Source organism: Nannospalax galili, unplaced genomic scaffold, assembly GCF_000622305.1.
Source record: "Nannospalax galili isolate Female #2095 unplaced genomic scaffold, S.galili_v1.0 scaffold406, whole genome shotgun sequence".
In the NCBI taxonomy this organism is placed as follows: Eukaryota; Metazoa; Chordata; class Mammalia; order Rodentia; family Spalacidae; genus Nannospalax; species Nannospalax galili.
The window spans coordinates 5,183,627-5,201,047 of NW_008357033.1; positions in this window are offsets into that span (position 1 = coordinate 5,183,627).

Consider the following 17,421-nt stretch of genomic DNA (forward strand, 5'->3'; position numbering starts at 1 on the left):
AGAAGGGGCAGAAAGATTGTAAGAGGCAGAGCTTATACTGAGTTCAATATTGTGTAACTGTATTCATTGAACAGCAAACCTAAAAATTTTATAGCCACTTTTGAAAGAGATGTATCTTTGCTCTGGAAACTGTTATTGAGTATGTTAAAGGTGTAATGAAATGCTTCTTCTAATCATGTAGTTATTAAAAATTTCAAAAAAAATTTTCTTCCTGTTAAATAGTAGAGGTGATAAACCTTACCAGTGAAATCTATCTGATGACTTTATATCCATACTCAGGTACTAAGGATCCAAGTGTAACTGATTGTGACTAGTAATCAACAGATACATAGATTAAAGACACATGTGCAAACATTTAATCGTTAGTAGCATTAAAAATGTAGGAAACAGCATATCTTAAATGGAGATCTTCTTTGAAGGGTAAAAACTCATTCAATTTTATGTCTTACAGGGTTTATACTGAGTTCAATATTGTTTAGCTGTATTAATTCAACTGTGAAACTAAAAATTTACAGCCACTTTTGTAAGAGATATATCCTTGCTCTGGAGTGTGTTACTGAATATGTTAAAGCTGTAATAAAATGCTTCTAATTATGTGGTTATTAAATTTTTTAAAAATTTTAAAAATAATAATTCTTCAAAGCATAAAAATTTGCTCTTTAATAATTAGTAGATGTGAAAAAACATTGCCATTGAAATCTACCTGATGACTTTATATCGGTGCTCAGATGGCAAGGACCTCAGAAAGTAACCGACTATGACTAGTAATAATCAGATACATAGGGATTAGAAATGCATGTGCAAACAATTGCATTAAAAATGAATTTTTCTCTATGAAACTGTGTATTTTAATAATGAATTGGAGATCATTTTTAAAGGTTAAAACCTCATTCACTTTTATGTCTTATAGGGTTTACACTGAGTACAATATTGTATAACTATTAATTCAACTATAAACCTAAAAATTTACAGCCAATTTTGAAAGAGATACATCTTAGCTCTGGAAATTGTTATTGACTATGTCAATGCTGTTGTAATGAAATGCTTCTTCTAATTATGTGGTTATTAAACAAATAACTAAAAAAATACTTGGTGGGTCCTAAAAGACTTTTCTAAAGTGTTAAAAAAAAAAAGAAATAAAGAAAAAGGTAGGACAAAAAGAAAGCAAAAAACAAAGACAGAAGGAATATTTAAAGATTTATATATCTGTGTGTGCATATGTGCGTCTATGAACACGTACGTGTGCAGGTGCACATGGGGAGACCAGAAGAAGGTGTCGCAGTTCCTCTGCCATCATGCTTGGCCTATTCCTTTGAGGCAAGGTCTCTCCTTGAGCCTGAGGCTCCCATTTTCACGAGCAGGCTGGAAGCCAGCAAGCTCTAGCAACCCTTTTGTATCCGTCTCCCCTGAAGCTGGGGTTACAGGCATATGTGGGACACCTAGCTTGTTTCATGGGTGCTAGGATTAGAACTCTGGTTCTCATGACTGCACAGAAAGTGCTCTTAACTGCCAAGCCATTTCTCCAGCCCCTAAATGGGAGTTTTAAACTAAATCATATCAACAATCACATTTCATTTAGATGGCATAAATACACTAGTTAAAAGGCACATGTTAGGCTGGATTTTAAAAAGCCAGACTCAACTACATACTTCTGTAATGAACCTATTTTGAAGCTATCAATAGGTTTTAAGGAAAACCCAAAAGAAAGATGTATTGTCAAATACCAATTTAAAGATGTCTATTAATAGTCTGTAGTGCGGGAGATTTGCCTGGTAACAACATGCTGGTTAAAATGTGGGTTCTTGGGATAGAAAGATGGAACAGTTGTTAAAAGCTAAGGCTAACAACCAAAACATCAAAATATGGGTTCTGATTTCACCTGGAGCTTGGGATGATTCCCATAGAGGCTACAAGTTACAGGCTGTGAATGCCGGGCTGAGGAGCTGGCATGGTCTTCAGCAGGCAATAGATTCACAGGAGGGTGTGGAGTGTCTAGTCATGGCACTGGTTGGAGACACTCAGTGGAGGAGGAAGAAGATGAGGAGGCAGAAGAGGAGGAGGAGGCAGAGGAAGGGGAGGAGCAGGAGAAGCAGAGGAGGAGGGTGGAGGAGGAAGAGGAAAAAGAAAGAAGAGGAATAGGAAAAAGAGGAAGAGAGGCTGTGTGGAGGAAGGATGCTGATCCAGCTTGCATTTATTGTGTATGCATTATCTGAGAAGTCCTGAGTGAGTGCCTTTGTGGAGACTGCAGAGACAAGGAAGACCCAAACCCCAACTTCCAGTATCCCACTATGAGTGTGCGTGACCAGGACCTGTGGGCCCTCACCTGTGTATGGCTCTCTGGGAAAGCATGATAAGGTATCATGAGAATTTTTGCTCTGGGGAGCAGGGGCAATTATACAATGTCTACCCTCTCTTTATAAAGTCCCAATGGCAAACCAAAGTTCAAATTCACCAAAGTTCCCTCAGGGAACAGTGATGTGCTGGATAGCTTTAATGTCAACTTGACACACCTGGGCCTCAATTGGGGAATTTCCTCTATTGGACTGGCCTGTGGTCATGTCTGAGGGGTATTTTCTTGATGAGTGATGTGGGAGGGCCCAGCCCACTGTGGGTGGGTGGGCCTATGTTGCATAAGAAAGCAGGCCGAGCAGGGGCCAGGGGAGCAAGCCAGTAAGCAGTGTTCCTCCATGGCTTGTACTCCAGCTCCTATTTCCAGGTTCCTACCCTGAGTTCCTACCTTGGGCTCCCTGATGAACTGCGACCTGGGAGATGTAAGCTAAATAAACCATTTCCTCCCCAGGTTAGTACTGGTCAGAGTATTTTGTCACAGCAATGAAGAAACGGGCTCCCTGATGAACTGTGACCTGGGAGATGTAAGATAAATAAACCCTTTCATCCCCAAGTTAGTATTGATCAGATTATTTTGTCACAGCAATGAAGAAACAAACTAAGACAAGTGATTTCACTGGGCTTACTTACAGAGCATGGTGAGAGGCAGGAGTGTGGGTGACCCTAAAGCAGCCATACCAGAAGGTCTGTGCCTAGCATGGATGATGGCTTCCCTGTAGCTCTATAGAAGGACCCCCTTGTCCTAGTCTCACACAGCCTGTATACTCTAGCACCTGAGGCCACATGCAATTAGGGCAGAATTGCTGCCTATAGGCTAGGAGGAGTGGCTAGATGCTCAAGTGAGGGTCCCATAACTCTTCTCATCCCTCCTTCTATGAGGGAGTATCAGCAGTCAACAAGCACAGCTGGAATAATCTTTTGCAAGCAGGCACAGATGGTCTTATGAAGATGGGAGCCATTTGCCTCCGGGATGGTACTATACAATACCAGGGTCTTGAGGTCCTCATCTGTGTATGACTCTCCAGGATAGCATGAACAGGGTCTGTAGGTCCTCCTTTTCCTGTGACTCTACAGCAGTGCTATGGAGCATGGCATTTCCCAAACCTATGCAGCCACCTGGAGAACACAGGTAGGCAGGGGCTTTCACTTACTGTTACACACAACAGCAATTATTTGTAGTCAGGTTTCCAGGGCACACACTCAGTTCACAGTATATCTCTCAGACAAGAAGTATCCCTTCCCCAAACCCCATTTACCTGGGTGTCTCATCCTTATAAATACCCATCATTCCTCCTTGATAAGGTGATAGAAGACAGGAGTAGTGTTGAGTCCTGCTGGAAATAACAAAGTGGGAATTCAGATGGGTGAAGCACCATGGAAAGCTCAGTCAAGTCAGGGTCTCTAACAGCTCTATTCTCTGGCAGAATCAGGAGTCCCCTCCATCAGTTTTCAACATTGTTGGCCATAGATGGTGGTGGGAAAATGTGCTCTGGTGAGTTATCCCACCTCTTAGAAGGCTGTCCTTCATTTCTTCCCGTGTAAAACTACAGGAATAATTTGTACGTTCTGTAGATAGAAAAGGCTTATGGATTTGCCCAAGGAAATGCTGCTAATAAGCAGTGAGATCTGAACTCAGGTCAATCTGAGCACAGATTCTAGCCTCTGAACTCCTGTGCAGTATGGATTCCTAGGGTTGGGGGAAGAGGAGTTAGAGGAAGAGTTTGAGACGTGGCCTTCTGTAATATAATAAACTTGTTTTAAAGGTGTAACCCCGGGGACAGGAGTACAAGATGAACCTAGAATAGCTTATGCCAGAAAATAAAGAGGTGTTCAAATAATGATGGGGTGTATCAGAATGGAATAGGAACCAGCTCAAAGAGGCCCCCACTGTTTGGATCTAGGAAGACTTTAAGATCAAAATAGTCACAGTAATGTATTACATCTACTAAATAAAATTGAAGTCCATGAGTCTGAGTACAATTGCACATACATAAACAGAAAGAGAACGCTTTTCCTCACAGACTGCCAAATGATAAATTTAGAAGGAATGGTAGACCCAGAAAAAATCACATTATTCGGTCACCATCTGTGATGGTGGTTAATTTGGAATCACCTAGGAAATACCTCTGGTGTGAGTTTCCAGAGAGGATTAACTAAGCAAGGAAGATCTACCCTAAATGTGGGTGTCACCATCACACAGGCTGGGAGCTCGGACTGGATAAAAAGGGAAAAGAAGACAGGCAGTTGAGCACCAGCATCCACTTTCCTCTGCTTCCTGATCTACCTAGAGTGAGCCATCAGCTTCCTCCCCATCCCTCCTTAGGTTGCTTCTTACTGGGTATTTGGTTCCAGAAATGAAAAAAGTAACTGGGACACCATGTTCATAATACAGACTGTCCTCCACTTATAACAATTCAACCCAGATTTCTCAACTTTTTGAAAAAAAATTTATTTTAACTTTCAGTATTCAATAAATTACATGAGAAGTTCAACACTTTAGTAAAAAATATGCTTTATGTCAGATGAGTTTGCCCCACTGTGGCTAAAGTCGGAGGTCAGGGCTGGGCTGTGACATTGATAGGTTAGGTGTGCTAATGCATTTTCAAACTAGGAAGGGTTGTTTTTCCATTTATGGTGGCTTATCTGGACAAAGCACCACTGTAATCTGAGAAGTGTCTGTTCTCAATTCAGGCAAAACCATCCATGAATGTTAAATCTGTGGGAAAGCTTGATGGGGAATGGAATATTCACACAATTTCAAATCACTTCCCCAGAAAATTCTTATTGGTGACAGAGGGACAAGAAACCTTACTGCAGAGAAACCCACCAGACCACACTGAGTGGGTGATCAAAGGTTGCATGACTTGTAAGAGGACAAAGAGAAACTGTTCTATATATGGGGAGGTCTCACTATGAAGTCCAGGCTGGCCTTGAACTCACAGTCCTCTTGCCTCGGCCTCCTGAGTGTTAGGATTACAGATGGTACCACCATGTCCAGTTCATTTCTCTGACAATCTTACTAAACAAACGGGCAGCCTGAACCCAGTAATGAAGAAACAGCAGCCAAGCTGCAGTTCAAGGACATTCCTTGCTGTATGTGGGCTGTGATCTTCGGCAGGGTCAAGGTTGTGCTATTCTATGAAAGGTGGAGGTGTTCTCCGAGATAAAGGACCCTTGAATGAAGAAATGAAGGAACAAATGAATGAATGCTTAAGTGGTCCAAGGAAGTAATTTTGGAGGGGAGACACCTCTATCCCGGAGTCATCTCCCCACGAGACCTGAGAGCTGAGTGCAGCATGTGGGCCAGGACAGGCAGCCTGGCTCTGAGGGCATCACTGGAAAAGGTGCTGAGGGGGAAAGGACTCTGAGCACTAGATGATTGTAATGTACTCATGAGCCTCCCAAATTGGGTGCTTGTGCTATGCACTGAATGTCCTTGTTTGTAAGAAATACACATTGGGGGAGGGGTGAAGAGAAGGCTCAGTGGTGAAGAGTCCTTGCAGAGGACCTGAATTCAGTTCCCAGCACCACAACTCCATGGGGCTCAAACACTCTCTTCTGGCCTCTGTGGGACACCCCCACCATAAATGAAAAATAAAATAAATCTTAAAAAAGAAATACACATGAAATAGTTGGGTGTGATGAAGTATCACGTTAGTAACTTCTCAAATGGTATGGTAAATTCTCAAATGCTGTAGCCTTTTACAAATTTGAAAAGATTCAAAAGGAAAAAAAAAGATGGCTCTGAAGTAGGGAAAGAGTTCGTTTGGGTAAACTTTCCCTGCTGTTATGTGCTGAAGAAGGAACAGGAGGAGGACCACCAAAGCGCCCCCCGCCCCCGCCCTGAGGCAGCAGCTGCTGAAGCCCTGAAGTTTGCTCCCACTATGGAAGGACAGCACTGCTCTGTCCACCAAAGGCAAGTCACATGTATCTCAGGAAAACGCCCAGGTGGATCCCTCTACTCATGCAAGGTAGAGCTGGCTGCCACTGTGGTGAGCTGTCATTGTTAAAACCCTCTTCTTCTCATAACTTGGTGTTACAGGGAAGCAGATCTGTGCCCCAGAAGGACCTGGTCCCTTCCCTTCAGCTCTGACACGCAGGGCTTTACCATGGTGGTGCCACCCCGTGTCCACGTTGGGGAGGGGCAGCTTGGTGTAGCAAAGATGCTTACAGGATACAGGGCATCTCTCCTCCAACATCAGTTTACACCTCCTTGAACCAGCCAACTCGTTTACTGTCATCTAAGCATTCATTCTTTATTGCATTCACTCATTCATTTCTTAATTTAAGCACCTGCTGTATCCCTGGGACTGAACTTGATGGATCATCCCCAGGCATCCAGGAGCCTGGATAAGCTATCTCAGCACAGCAAGATATGCAAGGGATCTCCAAAATTACCTAGAAGGACTTCCAGAAGGAGGTGACCATAATTCATCTCCTTGCTGCTCCCTGCTGCCTGAGCCTGGTATTCTGAAAAGCTCTTCTATTCTCTGCTTGAGGCTAAAACCTCACTGCCCTTTCCTGCCTCCTGCCTCTCTATGTGTGGCTGAGAGGGTCACCATCGAAGGGCCCTGCAGCTGCCCACAGAGGCATCACCACTCAGGAGCCACTCAGGAAGCAGAGACAGCAGTCCCACCAACAAGTATCGATGGCAGTGGTGATATTAAGAACAGCAACAACTGTCTATTGCTCAGCTTGTTCTAGGCACTGTGCTAAGAAATATACATTCCATGGGGCTGAAGAAATGACTCAGCTTGGAAGTGCTTGATGTGTGAGCATGGAGACTCGAGTTCGGATTCCCAGCACCCATCTAAAAATCCAGGTGTGATGGCATGAGGCATAACCACAGATCCCCTGAAACTGGAGTTACAGACAGTTGTTAGCCACCATGCAGGTGCTGGGAACCAAACCCAGGTCCTCTGCAAGAGCAGTCAGAGCTCTTAACTGCTGAGCTATCTCTCCAGCCCCATAAATACTTTCTAACGTGGGCATTGTCCCAGTCTGCTTTGTGTGGTTTTAACAGAACACTCCAGACTGAATAATTTATAAAGAATAGAGGTTTTTCTGGCTCATGGTTCTAAAGACTGGAAAGCCCTTGAGCACAGTGCTGGTGTCTGATGAGAACCTAGTGCCACATCTCATGGGAGAAAGTGAAAGGGTAAGTGCGGGTGTGAGACAGAGAAGCCGAGGGGCCTGGGTTTCTACCATGAAACCACACCCACGATTACAGTGTTAATGTATTCACAGAGCAGAACTGCATTCCACAGTAGCATCACTTCTTAAAGGCCCACCCTATCTCTTGATACCGTCCCAGTGACGACTAAATTTCACCATGGCTTTGGAGGAGACATTTCCACCACAGCAACTCTCTCATGTGTGGTGATGGTTAGTTTAAATGTCAGCTTGCCACAATTTAGCCATCGCCTGGAAAGGGAGTCTCAAAATTGAGTAACTGTCTTTATTGGATTGGGCTGTGGACATATCTGAGGGGAGGGGGGTTGTCTTGATTACTACTCAGTGTAGGAGGACCCAGCCTACTGTGGGTGATGTTGTTCTTTGGGCAGGGTGTCCCGAGTGGTGTAAGAGTGAGAAGCTAGCTGAGTCCAGCAGCAGCCAGCAGGCAGCCTGGGTCACTGGTTGCTCTCTGTCCTCAACTATGGGTGTGATGGGACCAGCATCTCCAGTTCCTGCCATTGTTGACAGCCCCACTCAATGGACTGTAACGTGGAATTAAAGCCAAACCAACCCTTTCCTCTCCCATATTCTTTTTGTCAGGATATTTTATAGCAGCAACAGAAATGAAACCAGAACAGTGGCCCCCAAAGGAGAAAGCTGTGTTCAGGGTCCAGGACTTCTCCACACCACTGGAGCTGGTCAATGAAGACCTGGATATGTCCTGGGGATGGGATAGTCCTATTGCTCTGCTCCACCCAGTGTTTATCCTCAGTTATGCCCTGTCACTATCTGTCACCTCCTTTTTCAACACCTTACAGCAGCTACTCAGCTCAGGCTGAGTTTGGTTTCCACGTGTGGCTAGAATCTTCCCAGGGCACCAAGGACACTGAGCTACCACTGGGGACATTGGTGAACATTTCCCCCAGTCCCACTGAATCTGCCCAGGGGTTCCTTCCAGGTTGGATTTGGCCTGGCTGGGAGAAGTGGAGTCAGTGGGTTGTTTCACCCTGCCTTTCCCCTGCATCCCACACACTGGCCTGTGCACTGGCTCTTCCCTGTATTGTACACTGTTCCTGTGATCTCCTTCAAGCTGGTTCCTCATCTGTAGGTCACCACCGAATGTCACGTTACTTCCTGTGTCACCTCCACCTCACTACCCATGCCCAGCCAATGGTCTGAAACCCTCTTTCAACACTGTGCTGTTTGTTCATCTCTCTGTCCTGTGAACACACACGTTCCTTGAGGACAGAGACTCTACCGCTTGTGTCTCTAGTGTCTAGAACGGAACCTGGCCAGTTGCTGATTGATTTGGTCCACTTCTGGTTGCTAGAAAGGGCAGAATCCCCGCTCTCAGGTCATCTAGATAGAAAAGACCTACCTGGTAGTTCTGGGGTCCAGGAAGTCCAGGTCGGGGGCTTTGAGTGAGATCCAGAGGTGGCAAAGTACTGAGACAGTGTACAGATGCCAGAGAGGGCTTGCCCTCATAACAAAGCCATTCCCCTTCCTGGGTGACCCACAAGGCTATCACTTCACAAGGGCTGAGTCCTAGGGTCACAGACACTTCCCAGAAGTCCTATTCCAAACACCATGGATATGTGACTTTCTAGCACACCAATTCTGGGGACAAACATTGACGCCATGGCACAAGAGCTCAGCAAATATTTGTTGAGTAAGTTGACTTGCCCACCCCCAACCCTGTGTACTCACCTTCTGCCCTTTTCCCAGCCCCTTCTCACCCACCTTGGTGCTGCCCTGTTGGCTGTGATGACAGTCGCTGGGGACTCTTGGGTCATCTCTCCCCTATGACAGGACCACAGACATAGGGAGCCTGTCTGCTGCATGGTGTTAAAGGGTCCCCAGTGTCCTGTGGCTTGCACTGTCTCACTTGAGAACTCACATAGCTCCTAATGGGGCCCCTCTGACAGGAGCTGTGTCAGGATGACACCTCAGCCCCTGTTGTCTGCTTCTATCTTCCACAGAGCTTGCTTTTACAAGTGCCAAACATGACCATCCATCACAGCCCCATGCAGTGTGTGTTAAGATGTGTGGGACTGGGACTACACCCCCAAGTGGCTCTGGGAGAGGGGTCTGAGAATGTGCATTTCTAGAATGTTCCTAGGGCAGGCTCCTGTGGCTTGGCCTCACAATGCAAGAACCACTGACCTAGAAAAATGCACTGCTGCAGGGACAAACAAAACTTTGTGGTCTCAGGACTACCTCTCAGTGTGCTTTGGAGGATGAGAAAGACTTCACCCTAAACTCTAAGCCCTAAGCCCGGTCCTTCCCAGGAAAGATGTGAGTAAAATCATCACATGGTGAGGCCCATGATGCACAGTGAGCTCCATTAAGTGAGGGGCCCTGAACCCCCATCCCTATTCCCTTTGCAAATCTGACTCTTCCCTGGTAAAGTTAATTATCTGACCTTGAAGCACACGTGGTAGCTGACACTCCATGGAAAGGCCTATCTGCTTGTCCTACCAATGCACAGGATAAATAGAGGCCCAGGGTGATTTCTCTGGGAGGTTTCATGTCAGTATTTTAATAATTGTTGAGCAGAGCCTTGGGAGCCAATTACAAAACTAGGGCAGTTTTTTTTTTTTTTTTTTTTTTTTTTTTTTTTTTTAAATTACAAAACTAGGGCAGTTTTTTTTTTGTTTTTTTTTTTTTTTCTGAAACAACTCAGTTCCCAACTCTGAAAACTTGCGGGCGGCTAATACTGAGGGGTCCAGAAGGGTTCTGACACAGTTTCCCCCAAACAGGAGTGCTGCATGCAATTTGAAATTTTGTTCCAACAAAGAAAAGGTCATGATGGTCCCCATATCCTGTCCTCCCTTTTAGCCAGTCTCCACACTGCAAGCTGCAACCAATGGGCCTGAGGTCAAGGTCTGGGGCTCTGGGGCTATGAGCCTCCTGGGCACAGTTTCAGTGCCTGGCTTCCCCTTCTCCACAGTAGAGCCCTAATGCCAGGTGCATACCTACAGAGGCTGGTGTCCTGAAATCAAGACATGGCATCTGTGGCGACCAGGTAGAGCCACCTTTGACCCCAACACAGGTCATTAACAGGCACTTGGGCATTCATGATTCAATACTGTGAATCAGTTCATGTTCTGACACACTCTCCACCACCCACTGTCCCCGTCACGCTGAAGGAAGCCCAGCCAAGCTTATTGCCATCTCTCCCCAATCCCCCTTGCCCCACCTGCTTGCTCATGCTGCCTCTGCTGCCTGTCCTGCCTTTGCCCTCTCCCCAAACACCACAGGCTGTGCCCTCAATAGATTCAGTCTCTGCTCAGATGCCCCCCAGATAAGACACCCCATCTCAATATGCTGCCTTGTTGTGCTGTGGTACCAAACCTTAGTTCATCTACTTGAGAATGGCTCCTCCTCAGGAACGCTGGGCCAGTTCTGGTCCTTCCCAACAATGGCATCCCCAGGTTAGGCTCATAGGACAAACTTGATACACACTAAATGAATGAATGAATGAATGAATTAATGCTCCCTGAAGGAGAAGACAGAAGGAGCTACCTGAGAACTTTTGCGATGATGCAATGATGCTCCCAACCCTTGTAAGACAGGACTATTGGCTCTTTTTAACATCAGGATGACTCAACTAAGAGGAGACCACCTTGTTCAAGGCCACACAGTGGTGGGGACGTGGACCAAACACCCTAGTCTGTGTAAGTCCAGGACTGTGGGGGAAGGTCACTTGTTGACAGCTCAGGCTGGGCTCACTACAGAGAGGAAGGTCCCAGGAAGAGTCACCTATGGTGATGGAGTACCCTAGGAAGGTCAGACTTGGAGGTCAGGCAGTATGGGGTGCCTCTTGGGAGGGGACTCAACTATCCCCAGAGGCAGGGACCCAAGCAGACCTTGAGGAAGGACTTGGAGCAAATGCTCAGTCCCCAGAGTCGGGAGGGGTCCTGACAGACTGTGGAACAGGGCTGGCCAGGATGCAGAGTCCTCAAGGATTTCCATACCCCTGACAGGATTTATGAGGGTGAGTAGCTGCCTTGGTCCCACTGCCTGAGACAGGCCACGTTGGGCTGATGTAAGAAATGACTGAGGATGCATTGGATTGGGGTGCAGACTGACTGACTTCTGCTCAGGACAAGAGCAGCTGTGGTAGAACCCTGAGGGGAGAAGGGCATCTGCCTGCTGTGCAGACCATGACTGCAGTAGGCTTCAAGGGCAGAGACAAAGGGGTGGGTGGCAAGTCTGCACTCCAGGCAGACTGTGGGGGTCACTTTGGGACAGTGAAGGGCATGGGGAGACAGGGAAGCATTCAGCCAGCCATGCCTCCTCCACACTCCCTGGATGCACTGCAGAGACACAGGTGTCCTTAAAAGCAGGACAAGCCTGCCACCCAGTGCTGCTCAGAGTCACCACAGCAGCTAGCAGTGTGGCTGCCACCCTGTGCCTGGCCTGAGAGTACAGGCACACACTGAGGGCTGCTGCCCCTCTCTACCCCAGAGAGCTCTCATCCCAGCTCATCACCCCAGCAACTCAGAGTCCACTGAAGGGATGGGAAACCCAGTGGGGAATCCCCTAGGTGATGTACAATCCACTGGCGGAGTGATTTATAGCAGGAGACCAACTTAGCAGCCAATGTAAAGGAATATCAGATGCCTACCAAAAGTGATCATTGTCAGGGCTAGCAGACAGCTTAGTGGGTACCAGAACTTGCATTGCAAGCATGAGGACCTGAGTTTGAATCCCCAGTTCCCATGTAAAAAGCTGGGCATAGTTGCATGACCCTGTAACCCCTATGCTGGGCGGCAAAGATAAGTGGATCCCAAGAGCTCAGTGACCAGCCAGCCTAGCTGGTATACTGCTCTGGGTGCCATGTGCATATGCACATACTTGCACACTCATGTGCATGAATCACACACTCACTACACACACACAGAGAAGGCACACGACACACACACACACACACACACACACACACACACACACACACTGACCATCATGAGGCCAAATGGTCATGGAGTGGAGAGGATGTGCTACCCTAAACTGTCCAGCCTGAAGAGAACATTCAACCTGATCCCCATCGCCACTTGGGGTAGATGGTATTTGTGTTAGGTGGCGACTGTGCCTGACTAGCCTTTAAACTATTATTATTAGCATATGTTATATAATGATGTATAACAGATTTTGTTAAGCTGTTCTATTTTTTCTTTCTTTCTTTGGTTTCCTTTAAATTTTTTAAGCTTTAAAATTTTATTTATTTATTTATTTATTAAATTATTTTATGTGTATGCGTGTATTGCCTCTATGTAGGTAAGTGCACCCATGTCGTGCAATGCCTGTGGAGGTCAGAAGAGGCTGTCGGATCCCCTGGGACTGGAGTTATGGACAGTTGTTAGCTGCCATGTGGGGGATGAAATTCAAACCTGGGTCTTCTGCAAGAACAGTGTTCTTAACCACTGAGCCATCTCTCCAGCCCCCTAAATTTTGTTTTAATAATTAATTTTTATTTTATGTGTGTGTTTTTCCAGCATGTATGTGTATCCATGTATGCAATGCCTGTGGAGACCAGAAGAGGGCATCAGATCCCCTGAAACTGGAGTTAAAGATGGTTGTTAGCTGCCTTGTGAGTGCTGGGAACTGAACCTAGGTCCTCTGTAAGAGCAGCCAGCGCTCTTAACTGCTGAACTATCTTTCTAGCACTGTTTTTGTTTTTAAGGCAGGGTCTTGCTATACAATCCAGGCCGGCCTTGAACTTACAATCTTCTTGTCTCAGCCTTCCGTGTGCTAGGATTACAGGTGTACCTAGATTACTCCCATATTTATATAGCATATTTATATAGCACATATGTATTACATATTTTATACATATTTATTATATATTTATATTTATACTCTTTTTTAATATATATTTTATTTCTATTTTATCTGATGAGTGTATTGCCTGCATGTATGTGAGTGCACCTGTGTTGTGCAATGCTGTGGAAGTCAGAAGAGGGTGTCGGATTCCCCTGGAACTGGACTCAAGGACAGTTTGTAGCCACCATGTGGGTACTGGGAACCAAACCCGGGTCCTCTGCAAGAGCAGTCAGTGCTCTTAACCTCTGAGCCATCGCTCCAGCCCCTGTATTTATATTCTTAATGGTAGATAACAATAAACATGCGATACAATACAGCCTTGCCCTGCAAAATAAAGTTCCGGTAGAAAGGGGGACACACACATGACCTCATATCACATAGTGACATTGTACACGTTTTAGTTTGTATACATACATGCTAGGATGTTCCCACAATGCACTTCTATAATACATCCCCATTACTAAGCCAAGCCTGACCATGATTAAAACAAAATCTTCACACTGCCTTGTCATGACCAAGTAACCCTCATCACTCCCACAATGACCTCTCTCTGAAGCATAGAGAGGTGACAGCCTTGGTCCTAGATCAGAGCAGGACCAGCTGCTGAGATCTTCATTAAGGTCCTGGGCAGGCAGGTATCTTGGGGCCCAGCTATTGGTGAGTGGGCCCCACATGCCCCTTTTCTCTAGTGGCACTGTTATATAAGTAGCTTTGTAATTAAAGGGGTGAGCTGTTGTTAGATGCTCAGTTGTTGGACTTGAAGATCAGATCAGTGACTTTTCCAGAAACCCAGAAGCCCTGAAGAAGGTCTATGACCCCGTTTCTGCTCCCTAACCATCAATAAAACATCAATACTTGGCTGGGGAGATGACTCAGTTGGTAAAGTGAGGACCTGAGTTCAATCTCCAGCACCCATGTCAAAAATCTGGCATTGTGGTGCTCACACAGTAACCCCAGCTCTGGAGAGGCAGAGACAAGCTGAATCCTAGTCAGCCTGGCCTAATCAGCCAGCTCCAGGCCGGTGAAAGACCCAGGCCAGTGAGAGCCTGGAGAATCTCCACTCCTGGAGAATACCACCTGAGATGGTCCTCTGCCCTCCATGTGCATGTGCATGCACACACATGTGCAACTGCACAAACGTGTTAAGAAAACACTAGCTCTCACGGAAGCTCAACATGCCCAAGATCCCTCAGCTTCTAAGTTACAGGGTGGAGTTCACTAGATTCCATCACCTTCTACACCTTCCCCTCCTGCATACCGAGTATGGGAGACAAGAGGCCAGGCTGTTACTTGGCATAAAATGTCAACCCAGCAACCCAGGACCCTAATCTGACAAGCAGACCTCATTAATGTAGCCAGACTCCCAAGAAAAGTTAACTGAAGCGAACAAAATGCTAGAGAATTTAGCTCTCCATTTGAGAGACTATTTTTGGCTGGACCAAGATGAAAAAACAAAAGAAAAATCCACAGAACCTGAAGAGAAACTAATTTGGAAGCTTTAATAGAGAACCAACTTCTCAGATTTCCTCAGAGCCCAGGAGACACGGTTATTCAAGAAATAATTAGGTGCTGGCTGTCCTGGGGGTAAAGGAGGCTAAAAACGAAGTGAAGAGAAACAGAAAGCTACCAGAAAGGTCACCAGCTGCTCTCAATTTTTCCTTTACAGATTTGAAGATGCAAGAATTACTTGGCAAAAGAACAATAACTAATCATAATAATAAAAAACAATAGCTAATAACAATCCATATTAACTAGCTACTCAGAAAAACTTCATGTGGAAGAGCTCACTCATGTTTTCTAGAGTACTCTGCTGGGAAAATCCAGGGCTACATGTGTCTTGGGTCTCCAGAGGTTAGGTGGTCCCTTCCTCTGATGGTTGAAGTGTGCCTGCTGCCCAGAGTGGACTATCCTTGTCTTCTGAGCATTTTCTGTGCAGGCCTGGACAGGGAACACATTTTATGCAGCAACTGCTCTTTTCTACTGCTGTGGGTGACAGCTGGTATGCAAATGAGGGGGTGAGGCCATGTTCAATAAAACTTTATACAGGTAGGCTTTTTCCATCATCTCAAAACACTGCCCTGATTCCCATCTTGGCTTCCTGTTCACAGTCAGATTAGACCCTGCAAGTGCCTACTCTTAGAAGACTCCTAAAAAGCTGATTAATGAGCCATAGATGCCTGATTTTAGACAACAATGCTAAAAAAGTACACTGGGGAAAAGAGAACTTCTTTGACCAATGGTGCTGGGAAAATTGCACATCCATGGATAGAAAAATGAAACTAGATCTCCACATCTCACCCTGCACAGAAACCAACTCAAAACGGATCAAAGACCTGAATGGAGGACCTGAAACTTTGAAACTGCTAGGGGAAAATGCTTCAAGGTCCAGCAGCACAGGAAACAGCAGCAAGAACTGACAAATGGAGTGATGACATTACAAAGCTTCTGTACAGCAAAGAAGCAGAGGGAGCAGGACAGGAGGGAAGTCTCTGCTAGCTACACTCCTGACATGGGCTAATGGATAGAACACATGAAGAACTCAAAAGATTCAAAGCAAGAATGATCCGGTCCAATAAATGAACTGACGAAATGAACAAAAATTTCCCAAAGATGAAGTACAAATAACCAAGAAATGTATAAAAATGTTCAACTTCTGTAGCCACCAAGACACTGCAAAGTAAAATCAGTGGGAACCTTCTGTCTCTAGTCAGGATGGCTACCACTAAGCAAACAAATAACAACAAATGCTGGAGAGGGTGTGGGGGGGGAGACCCATATTTGTGCTGATGGGGGTGTGAACTGGTACAGGCAGTACAAAAATCGGAGTGGAGATTCCTCAGAAAAGTGAAAATACACCTGCTACATGATCCAACCACGCCACTCCTGGCAGATATCTGAAGGTGCTAAGTTAACACACTACAGAGACACCTGCACACGTGTTCACTGCAGCACCATTCAAAGCAGCCAGGTTATGGGATCCACCTAGGTGTCCACAACAGATGAGCAGATAGGGAAAATGTACACCACACACTGTGCACACACAATAGTGGAGTTCTGTTCAGACACAAAGAACAGAACTGCATTTTCAGGAATATGGATGCAAGTGGAGATTATCACATTAATGAAACTAGACAGACGGATATCAGACTGGTGCTTATTTGTGTGTGAATGTGTGTACCTGTGTATATGTGCACAGATATGTATATGTGTATGTATGCATGTATGTGTGCACATGTAGGCATGTATTTGTGTATCTGTGTATATGTATATCTATGTGTATATGCAGTACATATGAGTATTGTGTAGGTTTGTGTATGTGTGTGTAGTATATGTATGTGTGTGAAGTATATGTATGTGTGTATATGTATATGTATGTGTGTATGTGTATATATGCATGCATACATGTATATTGTGTAGTGTGTCTATGTTTATCTGTATATATGTATATGTGTATATATTTTGTAGCTGTATATATATGTGTGTTTATGAGTATCATGTGTTTGTGGTATAAATGTGTATTGTGTGCACATGTGTATGTATGTGTATGTCCACACAAACATACATCATGAAGCAGAAGAGAAGGTGGGGAAAGCAAGGAGCCTAACAGGAGGGTAGGAAAGAGGAAGGAGAGGGCATGGGGGTGAATATGGTCAAAGTACATGACACACTTGAAAGAAACCATATTTATGAAGTCCCTCACTATGGGCAATGCATAGACACCTAAAATAGAGCTTTTTAAATTATAGGACAAAGTGGGTGTGAGACTCTGGTCAATGCAACAGTAGTTAATGATCAGGACATGGAATGACAGCAGCCATTGTCACACATAGTTCTTAGTGTGTGCTCGGCATGGTTCTCAGTGATTGTGGAACAACTGTCTTTATGACAACCATTAGGAGGAAGGTACAAGATTGTGCACAGGGAACTGAAGCCCAGAGAGGTAAAGCAGCTTATCAAGGTCACACAGCAATGAGTGTCTGAGGCAGGATTTGCAAACTTGGTCTGGCTCCAGAGTCCTTGCTTATAACTCCTAGGCTTCTTCTTTTTCTTACTTTTTTTTTTCTTGTGTTT